The 16,292-nt window shown below is 38.9% G+C and overlaps 1 protein-coding gene across 1 annotated transcript in view; it reads right to left on the reverse strand.

Moving 5' to 3' along the window:
* Nucleotides 1-2,845: 2,845 nt before the first annotated feature.
* LOC309606358 (serine/threonine-protein kinase MARK2-like) overlaps nt 2,846-16,292 on the reverse strand; it is a 200,693-nt gene continuing 187,246 nt past the window's right edge. Inside the window, exon 2 of the mRNA XM_082343376.1 lies at nt 2,846-6,495. The gene's annotated coding sequence lies outside the window, so the exon portion shown is untranslated. The remainder of the gene's footprint in view (nt 6,496-16,292) is intronic.

Consider the following 16,292-nt stretch of genomic DNA (forward strand, 5'->3'; position numbering starts at 1 on the left):
CACCACTCATTTCACTTTCTGGGCATGAAATGTCCCTTCTACATTTCCCCAACCCCTTCCCTCCCCAAAATATGGCCTAAACAAGGTGGTGTTGGCAAACTTTTAGGGAAAATTTGGGAGCAAGAAAGGATGGCTCATATTGAAGCTCAGCTTAGAGAAAAACTTGAAACTGCATGTTAAGAGAGCAGTTCTTTTAAGAGTCCATTAGTCATTCATATCACTGGAAAATTCTCATTGACCATCCCTCCAGAGGCAGTACAGCAGCAACAGCTGTCCAGCTTCTCTCCCTGAGAAGGTAATGAATATCTTTTTCATTTTCCAAATTCAACCCCCTCTAGCTATAAACTCCAAAGCAATCATTTCCAGTTTCCATCCTCTTTTGCACAAGGCAATTCAATGCTTCTTCTGCTTTATTCTAAACTACAAAGAGATACGTTATTCTGCTAAATCAAAATAGTCCCTCCCTATCAGAACTCTAGTGTCAGGTTGTCAAAGTTACAACTTCTTTCCCCCTACTGGCTGCATTTTCATTATTGCTTTGTTATTTTAAATATCTTTCCTGAAATATTTTTTGTTCCTAAATATTCTTCTACATCTTTTGAAACGGCTGCATACAGCCCTTGTTTTTGGACACTTAGGTTGTTTCCAATTCTTTATTATTATAGAGAGTGCCATGTTATATATTAAGGAGACATATATATATATAGACATATATATATATATATATATATATGTCTCTATATATATACCCTTAATTATTTTTTCGCTGTACATTCCTAGTAGTAGCATTCCTAAACTAAAGAATAAATCCTGTCTTATGGCTTTTATACCCTCTAGAAGAACTGTATAAGTTTATATATCTAGTAATGTTTGAAAGGGCCTGAATCTCCAAACTCCTCTTAATTATGGATATATTTATCCTTATTTTTTTCTTTATGGTTTAAATTTGTACTTCTTGACTGATAGTGAAGTTGAACTTTTTATGTTTATTGGGCATTTGAGGATTTTTCTTGTGTCAAATACCTTTCCTGGTCAGTTGTGTATCTTCACTTTTCTTTTATTGATTTGAAGAAGGTCTTTGAACATTAAGGATACAAACCTTTGGTTAAGGATACTTTCCTCCAATGTCATTTGTCTTTTAATTTGGTTTGTGGTAAATCTTCCTATATAAAAGTTTTATACTTTATATAATCACATTTATCATCCTTTATACTTTCTGCTTTTAGTTTCATGTGTAGAAAATCATTCCTTACTCCAAAGTTTTGTAAATATTCCTGTGTATTTTCTTCTACTAACGTTAAAATTTTTAATCCTTCTGGAATTTATCTTAGTGTAGTGTGTGAATTTGGGTTTATTTTAACAGTTAGACAGCTTTTTTTTTTTTTTTTTTTTAACTTTTGGCTGCACCGTGGCATGTGGGATCATAGCTCCCTGACCAGGGATAGAACCCCTGCCCCCTGCACTGGAAGATGGAGTCTTAATCACTGGACTGCCAGGGAAGTCCCCTAGACTGTCATCTTAACACTCCCCCCACTGAATGAGGCACTAGCTTTATTATATACTTAATTCTTATATGTACTTGGATATATTTCTGAGCTGTCTATTTTTTTACGTAGAACAGTAATATTTTAATTACTCTATATTGCTGACTTATTTTAATATCTGATAGGAAAAGGCCTTTTCACTACTATTCTTCCTAAAGATGTGCTTGCTTTCTTCATTTGTTGATTTTTCTAAATAAACTAAAAAATAGATTTATTTCACATTCTAAAAAACTTCCAGGTGTTTTTGTTGGGGTTTTGTTAAATTTATAGGCTTAGTTTGAGGAAAATTAATATCTTTATAATATTAAATCTTCCAGTACAGTAATATAGAATGTCTATCCCTTTATTCAAATCTCCTTTTAGATTCCATGGCAAAGTTTTGAGATTGGCACATTTATCTTTAAGTTTATTACTGGGTACTTTGATTTTATTTTTGATTGCCATGATATGCACTCTTTTTTTTCATTATCTTAACTAATTGTTGTTGATACATAAGGAAACTATTACTTTTTAAATATTGCTGTCATAATTGCCAATCGTTCTGAACTCTCCCACTAGTTCTAATAGTTTTTTAAGCAACCTTATAATCTTTAAATAATGATAATTTTGTCTCTTCCTGTCAGATATTTATACCTCCTTCACTTCTTTTTCTCATTACTGCATTGATTAGCACTTCTAGGAAAATTTTAAATAATGGTAATGACACTCAAATTATTAACTTTAATGAAAATGATTCTAATGTTTAACTGCTAAATAGAATACTGGCCGTTGGTTTGAGATCAATATTCATTAACATATTAATTAAGATTTGCTTAAATCAAAAATATATGGTGATTGTTATCAAAATATTTTGGCATTCTGTTAAAATGATCATATGATTTTTTCTCCCACATGCTACAGAACAACTAAGCCCATGTGCCACAACTACTGAGCCTGCACTCTAGAGCCTACGAGCCACAACTACTGAGCCCATGTGCCACAACTACTGAAGCCCGCATGCCTAGAGCCCTTGCTCCGCAACATGGGAAGCCACGGCAATGAGAAGCCCGCACACCGCAATGAAGAAAAGCCCACACTCAACACAACTAGAGAAAGCCTGTGCACAGCAACAAAGACCCAACACAGCCAAAAATAAATAAACATTTTTTAAAAAAAGATTAAAGTGCTGATTATTTCTGGGTGGGGGGGTAGATACAAATTTAGGAAGGTAAAAGTGAAGAAGAAGGTAGTCAACCAATGCAGCCAAAAATAAATAAATAAATAAATTTATTTTTTAAAAAAAGATTATAAAGTGCTGATTATTTCTGGGTCAGGGGGTAGATACAAATTTAGGAAGGTAAAAGTGAAGAGGAAGCTAGTCAACCAATGCATGTCCTAAGTGTCCATTGACAGATGAATGGATAAAGAACATGTGGCTCATATATACAATGGAATATTACTCAGCCATAAAAAGAAACAAAATTGAGTTATTTGTAGTGAGGTGGATGGACCTAGAGTCTGTCATACAGAGTGAAGTAAGTCAGAAAGACAAAAACAAGTACTGTATGCTAACACATATATATAGAATCTAAAAAAAAAAAAAAAAGGTTCTGACTAACCTAGGGGCAGGACAAGAATAAGAATGCAGATGGACACACATATCCTGGCTATTGTAAATAGTGCTGCAATGAACATTGTGGTACATGACTCTTTTTGAATTATGGTTTTCTCAGGGTATATGTCCAGTAGTGGGATTGCTGGGTCCTATGGTAGTTCTATTTTCAGTTTTTTAAGGAATCTCCATACTGTTCTCCATAGTGGCTGTATCAATTTACATTCCCACCAGCAGTGCAAGAGGGTTCCCTTTTCTCCACACCCTCTCCAGCATTTATTGTTTGTAGATTTTTTGATGATGGCCATTCTGACCAGTGTAAGGTGATACCTCATTGTAGTTTTGATTCGCATTTCTCTAATGATTAGTGATGTTGAGCATCCTTTCATGTGTTTGTTGGCAATCTGTACATCTTCTTTGGAGAAATGTCTATTTAGGTCTTCTGCCCATTTTTGGATTGGGTTGTGTTTCCTTAATTTCTCTTTCAGATTTTTCATCATTAGTATAGGAATGCAAGAGATTTCTGTGCATTAATTTTGTACCCTGCTACTTTACCAAATTCATTGATTAGCTCTAGTAGTTTTCTGGTAGCATCTTTAGGATTCTCTATGTAGAGTATCATGTCATCTGCAAACAGTGACAGCTTTACTTCTTTTCTGATTTGGATTCCTTTTATTTCTTTTTCTTCTCTGATTGCTGTGGCTAAAACTTCCAAAACTATGTTGAATAACAGTGGTGAGAGTGGGCACCCCGTCTTGTTCCTGACCTTAGAGGAAATGGTTTCAGTTTTTCACCATTGAGAACGTTGTTGGCTGTGGGTTTGTCATATATGGCCTTTATTATGTTGAGGTAGGTTCCCTCTGTGCCTACTTTCAGGAGAGTTTTTATCATAAATGGGTGTTGAATTTTGTCAAAAGCTTTTTCTGAATCTATTGAGATGATCATATGGTTTTTATTCTTCAATTTGTTAATATGGTTTATCACATTGATTTGTGTATATTGAAGAATCCTTGTATTCCTGGGATAAACCCTACTTGATCATGGTGTATGATCCTTTTGATGTGCTGTTGGATTCTGTTTGCTCATATTTTGTTGAGGATTTTTGCATCTGTGTTCATCAGTGATATTGGCCTGTAGTTTTCTTTCTTTGTGACATCTTTGTCTGGTTCTGGTATCAGCGTGATGGTGGCCTCGTAGAATGAGTTTGGGAGTGTTCATCCCTCTGCTATATTTTGGAAGAGTTTGAGAGGATGGGTGTTAGCTCTTCTCTAAATGTTTGATGGAATTCTCCTGTGAAGCCATCTGGTCCTGGGCTTTTGTTTGCTGGAAGATTTTTAATCACATTTTCAATTTCAGTGCTTGTAATTGGTCTGTTTATATTTTCTATTTCTTCCTGGTTCAGTCTTGGAAGGTTGTGTTTTTCTAAGAATTTGTCCATTTCTTCCAGGTTATCCATTTTATTGGCATATAGTTGCTTGCAGTAATCTCTCATGATCCTTTGTATTTCTGCAGTGTCAGCTGTTACTTCTCCTTTTTCATTTCTAATTCTGTTGATTTGAGTCTTCTCCCTGTTTTTTTGGATGAGTCTGGCTAATAATGGCTTATCAATTTTGTTTACCTTCTCAAAGAACCAGCTTTTAATTTTATTGATCTTTGTTATTGTTTCCTTCATTTCTTTTTCATTTATTTCTGATCTCATCCTTATGATTTCTTTCCTTCTGCTAACATTGGGGTTTTTTTGTTCTTCTTTCTCTAACTGCTTTAGGTGTAAGGTTAGGTTGTTTATTTGAGATGTTTCTTGTTTCTTGAGGTAGGACTGCATTGCTATAAACTTCCCTCTTAGAACTACTTTTGCTGCATCCCATAGGTTTTGGGTCACCTGTTTTCATTGTCATTTGTTTCTAGCTATTTTTTGAATTCCTCTTTGACTTCTTCAGTGATCACTTGGTTATTTAGTAGTGCATTCTTTAGCCTCCATGTGTTTCTATTTTTTACAGGCTTTTTTCCTGGAATTGATATCTAGTCTCATAGCGTTGTGGCTGGAAAAGATATTTGATATGATTTCAATTTTCTTAAATTTACCAAGGCTTGATTTGTGACCCAAGGTATGATCTATCCTGGAGAATGTTCCATGAGCACTTGAGAAGAAAGTGTATTCTGTTCTTTTTGGATGGAATGGCCATTAATATCAATTAAGTCCATCTTGTTTAATGTGTCATTTAAAGCTTGTGTTTCCTTATTTATTTTCATTTTGGTTGATCTGCCCATTGGTGAAAGTGGGGTGTTAAAGTCCCCTAGTATGATTGTGTTATTGTCGATTTCCCCTTTTATGGTTGTTAGCATTTGCCTTATGTATTGAGGTGCTCCTATGTTGGATGCATAAATATTTACAACTGTTATATCTTCTTCTTGGAGTGCTCCCTTGATCATTATGTAGTGTCCTTCTTTGTCTCTTGTAATAGTCTTGATTTTAAAGTCTATTTTGTCTGATATGAGTATTGCTACTCCAGCTTTCTTTTGATTTCCATTTGCATGGAATATCTTTTTCCATCCCCTTACTTTCAGTCTGTATGTGTCCCTAGGTCTGAAGTGGGTCTCTTGTAGACAGCATATATATGGGTCTTGTTTTTGTATCCATTCAGCCAGTCTATGTCTTTTGGTGGGAGCATTTAATCCATTTACATTTAAGGTAATTATCGATATGTATGTTCCTATTACCATTTTCTTAATTGTTTTGGGTTTGTTATTGTAGGTCTTTTCCTTCTCTTGTGTTTCCTGCCTAGAGAAGTTCCTTTAGCATTTGTTGTAAAGCTGGTTTGGTGGTGCTGAATTCTCTTAGCTTTTGCTTGTATGTAAAGGTTTTAATTTCTGTGTCGAATCTGAATGAGATCCTTGTTGGGTAGAGTAATCTTGGTTGTAGGTTTTTCCCTTCCATCACTTTAAATATATCATGCCACTCCCTTCTGGCTTGCAGATTTTCTGCTGAAAGATCAGCTGTTAACCTTATGGGGATTCCCTTGTATGTTATTTGTTGGTTTTCCCTTGCTGATTTTTTTTTTCTTTTTTTAAATTAATTAATTAATTTATTTATTTTTGGCTGTGTTGGGTCTTTGTTTCTGTGCGAGGGCTTTCTCTAGTTTCGGCAAGCGGGGGCCACTCTTCATCGCGGTGCACGGGCTTCTCACTATCGTGGCCACTCTTGTTGAGGAGCACAGGCTCCAGACGCGCAGGCTCAATAGTTGTGGCTCACGGGCCTATATGCTCCGCGGCATGTGGGATCTTCCCAGACCAGGGCTCGAACCCGTGTCCCCTGCATTAGCAGGCAGATTCTCAACCACTGCGCCACCGGGGAAGCCCCCCCTTGCTGCTTTTAATATTTTTTCTTTGTATTTAATTTTTGATATCTTGATTACTATGTGTCTTGGCGTGTTTCTCCTTGGATTTATCCTGTATGGGACTCTCTGTGCTTCCTGGACTTGATTGACTATTTGCTTTCCCATATTAGGGAAGTTTTCAACTATAATCTCTTCAAATATTTTCTCAGACCCTTTCTTTTTCTCTTCTTCTTCTGGGACCCCTATAATTCAAACGTTGGTGCGTTTAATGTTGCCCCAGAAGTCTCTGAGACTGTCCTCAATTCTTTTCATTCTTTTTTCTTTATTCTGCTCTGCGGTAGTTATTTCCACTATCTTATCTTCCAGGTCACTTATCCGTTCTTCTGCCTCAGTTATTCTGCTATTGATTCCTTCCAGAGAATTTTTAATTTCATTTATTGCGTTGTTCATCATTGTTTGTTTGCTCTTTAGTTCATCTAGGTCCTTGTTAAACGTTTCTTGTATTTTCTCCATTCTATTTCCAAGATTTTGGATCAACTTTACTATCGTTACTCTGAGTTCTTTTTCAGGTAGAGTGCCTATTTCCTCTTCATTTGTTTGGTTTGGTGGGTTTTTGCCTTGCTCCTTCATCTGCTGTGTGTTTCTCTGTCTTCTCATTTTGCTAAACTTACTGTGTTTGGGTCTCCTTTTCACAGGCTGCAAGTTCATAGTTCCCATTGTTTTTGGTGTCTGCCCCCAGTGGGTGAGTTTTGTTCAGTGGCTTGTGTAGGCTTCTGGTGGAGGGGACTGGTGCCTGTGTTCTGGTGGGTGGGGCTGGATATTGTCTTTCTGGTGGGCAGGGCTGTGTCCGGTGGTGTGTTTTGGGGTGTCTGTGAACTTATTATGATTTTAGGCAGCCTGCTAATGGGTGGGGTTGTGTTCCTGTCTTGCTAGTTGTTTGGCATGGGGCATCCAGCACTGGAGCTTGCTGACCATTGGGTGGAGCTGGGTCTTAGCGTTGAGATGGAGATCTCTGGGAGAGCTCTCGTCAATTGATATTACATGGGGCTGGGAGGTCTCTGGTGGACCAGCGTCCTGAACTTGGCTCTCCCACCTCAGAGGCTCAGGCCTGACACCAGGCCGTAACACCAAGACTCTTTCAGCCATACAGCTCAGAAGAAAATTGAGAAAAAAGAAAGAAAAAAAATGTTTTTAATAATAAGCAAAATAATATATTAAAATAAAAATAAAAATAATAATAATAAAAAGAAGAGCGCAAGAAAACCAATAAACAAATCCACCAATGATAACAAGCACTAAAAACTTTACTAAGTAAAACACAAAATCAGAAAGAAATCAGTTGCAGACAGCAAACCCCAAGTCTACAGTTGCTCCCAAAGTCCACTGCCTCAGTTTTGGGATGATTCGCTGTCTATTCAGGTATTCCACAGATGCAGGGTACATCAAGTTGATTGCGGAGATTTAATCCGCTACTCCTGAGGCTGCTGGGAGAGATTTCCCTTTCTCTTCTCTGTTTGCACAGCTCCTGGGGTTCAGCTTTAGATTTGGCCCCGCCTCTGCATGTAGGTTGCCTTCAGGCATCTGTTCTCACTCAGACAGGATGGGGTTAAAGCAGTGGCTGATTAGGGGGCTCTTGATTATTCAGGCCTGGGGGGAGGGGGGGTACGGAAGTTATAATTGGAATGCAGGGCGAGCCTGCAGCAGCAGGGGCCAGCGTGATATTGCAACAGCCTGAGGCACACCATGCGTTCTCCCAAGGAACTTGTCTCTGGATCATGGGACCCTGGCAGTGTTGGGCTGCACAGGCTCCCAGGGGGGTGTGGATAGTGACCTGTGCTTGCACACAGGATTCTTGGTGGCTGCAGCAGCAGCGTTAGCATTTCATGCCCATCTCTGGGGTCTGAGCTGATAGCCATGCTCGCGCCCGTCTCTGGAGCTCGTTTAGGCAGTGCTCTGCCTTCTTTTTCAAAGTCTGAGGTCTTCTGCCAGCGTTCTGTTGGAGTTGTTCCACATGTAGATGTATTTTTGACGTATTTGTGGGGAGGAAGGTGATCTCCACGTCTTACTCCTCCGCCATGTTGTAGGTCCCCCCTACTTTATTTTCTTGAAAATTTTCTTTGATATTATCACAGCAATTTATCAATTAAAGTAAATATAGTACAGAACTAATTCTAGAGGAAAAACAAACTGATGAATACCCAAATTACTGCTATTGATTTTCATATGCTTTGTCATGTGTCCAAATTTATGATGGAAAAGCATTGACAGGAAATTTGACTTCTATAGAAAATAACAACAAAGAAATCACCCTATAAACTTAAAATTTAGAATGCAACAGAGGGAATTCCCTAGCAGTCCAGCGTTTTGGACTCCGTGTTTTCACTGCCAAGGGTGTGGGTTCAATCCCTGGCTGGGGAACTAAGATCCCGCAAGCCATGCAACGCGGCCAAAAATAAAATAAAATGAAAGTAAAAATACAATAGAGAAAATGAGGGGTTTTGGTTAGAAAGCTTGAAGAAAGGCTTGATTTAAAGCAGTATTCATTCCAGACACACTACATGAAGGGACCATGATGTGCCTTCAGCTGTCCTACGGATTTTCATGTGATGCCCACAGCATGATGGGGAGGTCTGTAACCAGAGTCCAGCTCCACTGCTTACTAGTTATGTGTCCTTGGTCAACTTATTTAGGCTCTCTAAGCCTCAGCTTCTTTCTTTTTAAAATGGAGATGTAGATAACACACATCATGAGATGGTGGTAAGACTTAAACAATATATGGCAAGTGAAGTAAGCACCTAACACCTTGCCTGGTAGGCAGTCCATATTCAGTATGTGCTAGTTCCCTTATCTCTCCATTCCCTTCTCAGAAATCCACCATATAAAAGTGGATCTACCTTTGACTAAGTTAATCATCAGGTCATTAATACAGTAATACCATTTGCCACTTATTGTCTGTTTACTAGGAAACTCAGTGCCTGGCACATGGTAGGCTCCCAGTAAAGATATGCTTAATGGTTGGACAGTTGGATAAATGGATGGATGGAGGGATTGATGGCTTAATTTCCATCTTCAGATTCCTAGAGGAAGAGATACTGTGTTTGTTCTATATATTACTAAAGAATACAATTGGGACCAGAAAACACAGTGGCAGTCCCTATTTATTTTTTGAGCAGAAAAATTGGGTTTCGCTAAGCAACAATCTAGCTATTGGACAGGAGCCCTTGGGAAGAACAGAAGTGAAAAGGAGGCTTCTTTGAGCAAGACACATATTCTCCAGGTCTTTGGACTCTGCTGTAAAGAGTCACCCTCTTCATCCCTGGGTCTGAGAGGACAGCAGTCTGCCAGAGGTGTGTTGCTTCCTTCCTTCCTTCCCCGATGTTCTGAGGGTCAACAATGCTTAGGTCATAAGGGAGGGGCTGATGGGCAGGATAGCCCAGAGCAGTGGGGCTCCCACTGATGCCACCAACATCCTTGAGTAATCAATCTTGGGTAGAAGGCCTGACTCAGCCACAGCAGGCTTCTCACATGCCCAGGCCCAGATGCAGTGCATGTGTTGTTTTCACTTAGTTGCCTTGTAGTGAAAGCTAGAGGAGGCAGAGTTTCACAAAATCAAGAAGAGCATTCTAATAAAGCTGTCCAAACATTGAAGAGGCTACCTCAGAAACAGTGGGTTCCTCATCACCAGACCCTAGGCTGGAAGGAATGTTGCTATGGTTGTTGTTATGCTGGAGAGGGAATTCTAGCTTTAGGTTGATGATTGACATGAGAAAAAGTCCTTCTAGCCTGGGATTTTGATTTCATTTGAGACTCAATCAAAACTAGGCTTTCTACTGACACCTAGAGGCTTACTTATACATATTATTACAAATCTGAGCCCGAGGAAACCTCTATTCCTTCTTAGTTCAAATTTTCAACTCCATTTGGGCCTATAGGCTCTCCCTGTCTCCAGATATTCCCAGGGGAGGAGTCTCAGAAAAAACTAAGTATTATGATCTTGCAATAGCACCATATCTTGACACCGCTACAGGACCAGGACAGAAACATAGTCAGAGGAAGGTCCTTGTTCTTCCCAGCCTCAAGGAGAAGGAAACAGGTCATATACATGACAAAATAAGTTACCATGTGAGATGGACTCACCCAAACAGCTAATGTGGGTGATCAGTGCCATGAAAATTGAGTAAACAAAAAGATGGGGTGGAAGGGCTTTCAGGGAGGGTTTGAAACTAGAGCTGGTTCTAATGGAGAAATAACTCAGGAAGGTAAGGCAGGGTAGGAACAGATGGCAGTGAGTGTAGCTCAAGAGCCTGGGCTTTGGAGTCCAACAGAACTTTGTTAAATTCTTGCTTCTCCAGGACTTCCCTGGTGGCCCAGTGGTTATGACTTCTCCTTCTAATGTAGGGTGTGCAGGTTTGACCCCTGGTCGGGGAGCTAAGATCCCACATACCTCACAGCCAAAAAAGTAAAACATAAAACAGAAGCAATATTGTAACAAATTCCATAAAGACTTTAAAAATGGTCAACATCAAAATATCTTAAAAAAAAAAATTCTGGCTTCTCCTCACTAGCCAGTACTGCAACTAGTCTCTTAGAGTCTCTGACATCAGGTTCCTCCTCTAACAATGGGGATGCTCATGCTTTCCCTGAAAGCTTGATGTATGGATTAGAGGTAACACATGTAATTTGGTTTGCTCAGTTTGGGCACATAATATGGCAGCTTGTACTGCTGTGGATTTGACACAGGGATGGACCTGGTATGTTCAGGGAATATAACATGAGACAATTTGACTGGGACAGAGTGTTTGTGTGGAAGCATAAGAAGTGAGCCTGAGGCACGTTATGTGCTAGACAGAACCCAGGACTAGGAGTCAGGAGACCTCAGTTTGAGTTCTTGATCTCATTTCACCAGACAAGTCACTCTCACTTTCTCTGAGCCTCTCTTTCCCATCTGTGAAGTGAGATATTAGTCTAGAGAAGTATTTCTCTCCCTAGCTACATATTAGAATCATCTAGAATGCTTATAAAAATTCTAATGACCATGCTGTACCCCAGACCAGCTAAGTCAGAACTTGTGGGGCTGGGACTCCAGACAGCAGACTTGAAAAAAAACCAAACAAACAGCTTTATTGAAGTATAATTGATATACCAAAAAAGGTACATATTTAATGTATTCAATTTGATGAGTTTGGACATATGCATACACCATGATATCACCACCACAATAAAGGTAATAAACATGTCCATCATCTCCAGAAGTTTCCTTGCGTCCCATTATTTTGTGTGTGTGTATGGTAAGAATGCTTAACATGAGATCTACCCTCTTAACATTCTAAAATGCACAACACTGTGCTGGTAACTGTGGGTACTATGTTGTACAACAGGTCGCTAGAATTTATTCATCTAGCATAACTGAAACTTTTACTCATTGAACAACTCCTCATTTTCCCCTTCCCCCAGCCCCTGGCAACCACCATTCTATTCTCTGCTTCTGTGAGTTTGACTATTCTAGATACCTCATATAAGGGGACTCATACAGTATTTGTCCTTATAATACTGGTTTATTTCACTTAGAATAATGTCCTCCAGGTTCATCCATGTTGTCACAAATGGTAGGCTTTCCATCTTTTTTAAGGCTGAATAATACTCCATTCTATGTATACACCACATTTTCATTGTCCATTCACCTGTTGATGAACATCTGGGTTGTTTTCATATCTTGGTTACTGTGAATAATGCTGCAATGAATATGAGAGTGCTAACATCTTGATTTTAATTCTTCTGGATATATACCCAGAAGTGGAATTGCTGGATAATATGGTAGTTTTATTTTTAATTTTTTGAGGAATCTCCAAACTATTTTCCATAGTAGCTGAATCATTTAAATTCCCAGCAACAGTGTACAAGGGTTTCGGTTTCTGCACATCCTCACAAACACTAATCTTTTGGGTTTTTTGTGTGTTTTTTTTTAAGTTTTTGGCCATACCATGTGGCATGTGGAATCTTAGTTCCCCAACCAGGGATCAAACCCGCATCCCCTGCATTGGAAGTGCAGAGTCTCAACCACTGGACGGCCAGGGAAGTCCCGTAATCTTTTGTTTGTTTGTTTTTCAATAGCCATCTTAACAGATGTGAGGTGATTATCTCATTGTGGTTTTGATTTGCATTTCCCTGATGGTTAGTGATGTTGAGCACCTTTTCATATACCTGGTGGCCATATATATGTCTTCTTTGGAGAAATATATATATATATATTTTTTTGTTTTGTTTTGTTTTAAATTTTATTTATTTATATATTTATTTTTGGCTGTGTTGGGTCTTCGTTTCTGTGCGAGGGCTTTCTCTAGTTGCAGCAAGCGGGGGCCACTCTTCATCGCGGTGCATGGGCCTCTCACTGTCGCGGCCTCTCTTGTTGCGGAGCACAGGCTCCAGACGCGCAGGCTCAGTAGTTGTGGCTCACGGGCCTTGTTGCTCCGTGGCATGTGGGATCTTCCCAGACCAGGGCTCGAACCCATGTCCCCTGCATTGGCAGGCAGATTCTCAACCACTGCGCCACCAGGGAAGCCCGAGAAATATATTTTTTAAGTCTTGTCCCATTTTTCAATCGGGTTATTTGTTTTTCTGCTACCAAGTTGTAGGAGTTTCTTGTGAGTTTGGGATATTAACCCCTTATCAGATAAATGGTTTGCAAATATTTTCACATTCCATAGATTGCCTTTTCATTCTTGTGATTGTTCCCTTTACCTTAAAGAAGTTTTAAAATTTGATGCAGTCCCTACTTTCTCACCCCATGCACAAAAATAATTCAAAATGGATTAAAGACATAAATGTAAGACCTGAAACCATAAAACTTCTAGAAGAAAACATAGGAGGTATGCTCTGTGACATCAGTCTTAGTAATATCTTTTTGGATATGTCTCTTCAGGTAAGGGAAACAACAAATAAACAAATGTGAATACATCAAACTGAAAAGCTTTTGCGCAACAAAGGCAACTATAAACAAAACAAAAAGCAGCCTACTGAATGGGAGAAGATATTTGCAAATGATTTATCTGATAAGGGGTTAATATCCAAAATATGCAAACAACTCATACAACTCAATATCTAAAAAACAAACAACCTGCTTAAAAAATGGGCAGAGAACTTGAATAGGAATTTTTCCAAAGAAGACATAAAGATGGCCAACAGGCACATTAAAACATCACAAATCATCAGGGAATTGCAAATCAAAACCACAATAAAATATCACCTCACACCTGTCAGAATGGCAATATCTGTTATCAAAAAGACAACAAATCACAAGTGTTGGTGAGGATGTGGAGAAAAGGGAACCCTTGTGCACTGTTGATGGGAATGTAAATTGGTACAGCCTCTATGGGAAACATTATGGAGGTTCCTCAAAAAATTAAAAATAGAAGTACCATATAATACAGCAATTCCACTTCTGGGTGTATATCTGAAGAAAATGAAAACACTAATTTGAAAAGATATATGCTCCCATATGTTCACTGCAGCATTATTTACAATAGCCAAGATATGGAAGCAAACCTGAGTGCCCGTCTGTAGATGAATGGATAAAGATACAGTGGAATACTACTCAGCCATAAAAAAGAATGAAATCTTACCATCTGTGACAATATGGATGGACCTAGAGGCTAAGTGAAATAAGTCACAGAAAGACAAATATTGGACTTCCTTCGTGGTGCAGTGGTTAAGAATCCGCCTGCCAATGCAGTGGACATAGGTTCAATCCCTGGTCCAGGAAAAGCTGACATGCCGCAGAGCAACTAAGCCCGTGCACCACAACTACTGAACCTGTACTCTAGAGCCCGTGAGCCACAGCTACTGAGCCTGCGTGCTGCAACTACTGAAGCCCGCACACCTAGAGCCCATGTTCCGCAATGAGAAGCCACCACAGTGAGAAGCCCATGCACCGCAACAAAGAGTAGCCCCCGCTTGCTGCAACTAGAGAAAGCCCATGTGCAGCAACGAAAACCCAATGCAGCCAAAAATAATTTTTTTAAACTTAAAAAAAAAGAAAGACAAATACTGTATGATTTCATTTATATGTGGAATCTAAATAACAAAACAAATAAACAAACAGAACAAAACAGAAACATACTAATAGATACAGAGGACAAACAGGTGGTTGCCAGAGGGGAGAGGGGAGGGAGAGGAGAGAAATAGGTGAGGGAGATTAAGAGGTACAGATTCCAGTTACAAAATAAATTAGTCAGAGGTATGAAATGTAAAGCCTGGGGAATATAGTCAATAATTATGTAATATCTTTGAATGGTGACAGATCATAACTAGACTTCTTGGTGATTGTTTTAAAATGGAGAGAGGGAGTTCCCTGGTGGTGCAGTGGTTAAGAATCTGCCTGCCAATGCAGGGGACACCGGTTCAATCCCTGGTCTGGGAAGATCCCACATGTCACAGGGTAACTAAGCCCGTGCACCTCAACTACTGAGCCTGTGCTCTAGAGCCCGCGAGCCACAACTACTGAAGCCTGCGTGCCCTAGAGCCCATGTGCTGCAACTACTGAAGCCCACATGCCTAGAACCCCTGCTCCACAACAAGAGAAGCCACCGCAATAAGAAGGTCGCACACTGCAACGAAGAGTAGCCCCCGCTCGCTGCAACTAAAGAAAGCCTGCATGCAGCAATGAAGACCCAACGCAGGCAATAAGTAAATAAATAAATTAATTAATTACACGGATAGAAATATTGAATCACTATATTGTATGCCAGGAACTAACATAGTGTTGTAGTTCAATTATACTTCAAAAACAAACAAATAAACTTATAGAAAAAGAGATCAGATTTGTGGTAACCAGAAGTGGGGGTTGGGGAGAGGGGACTTGGATGAAGGTAGTCAAAAGGACCAAACTTCCAGTTATAAGATAAATATGTACTAGGGATGTAATGTACAACATGATAAATATAATTAACACTGCTGTATGTTATGTATGAAAGTTGTTAAGAGAGTAAATCCTAAGAGTTCTCATCACAAAGAAAAAATATTTTTCTCTTTTTCTTTTATTTTGTATCTATATGAGATGATGGATGTTCACTAAACTCACTGTGGTAATCATTTCATGATGTATGTAAATCAAATCATTATGCTGTACACCTTAAATTTATACAGTGCTGTAAGTCCATTATATCTCAGTAAAACAGGAAGAAAATAAAAAGAAATTGAAGATGACAAACAAATGGAAAGATATACTGTGCTCACAGATTGGAAGAATTAATATTGTTAAAATTGCCATACTCCCCCAAACAATCCACAGATTCAATGCAATCCATATCAAAATATGAATAACATTTTTCACAGAACTAGAACAAATAGTTCTAAAATTTGTATGGAAACACAAAAGACTCTGAATAGCTAAAGCAATCTTGAGAAAGAAGAACAAAGCTGGAGGTATCACACGTCCTGATTTCAAACTATACTACAAAGCTACAGTAATCAAAACAGTATGGTACTGGCACAAAAACACCTAGATCAATGGAACAGAAGAGAGAGCCCAGAAGTAAACCCACACTGATATGGGCAATTGATCTACAACAGAGGAGGCAAGAATATACAATGGGGAAAAGACAGCTTCTTCAATAAATGGTATTCAGAAAACAGCTATATGCAAAAGAATCAAATTGTGCTACTTTCTCACACCATATACGAAAATAAACTCAAAATGGATTAGAAACTGAAAATGTAAGAGCTGAAGCCATAAAACTCCTAGAAGAAAACAGGCAGTATGATCTTTGATATTGATCATAGAAATATTTTTTAGATATGTCTCCTCATGGAAAGGAAATAAGAGAA

This window comes from Balaenoptera borealis (assembly GCF_965194805.1).
Source record: "Balaenoptera borealis genome assembly, chromosome: 11".
Taxonomy (NCBI): domain Eukaryota; kingdom Metazoa; phylum Chordata; class Mammalia; order Artiodactyla; family Balaenopteridae; genus Balaenoptera; species Balaenoptera borealis.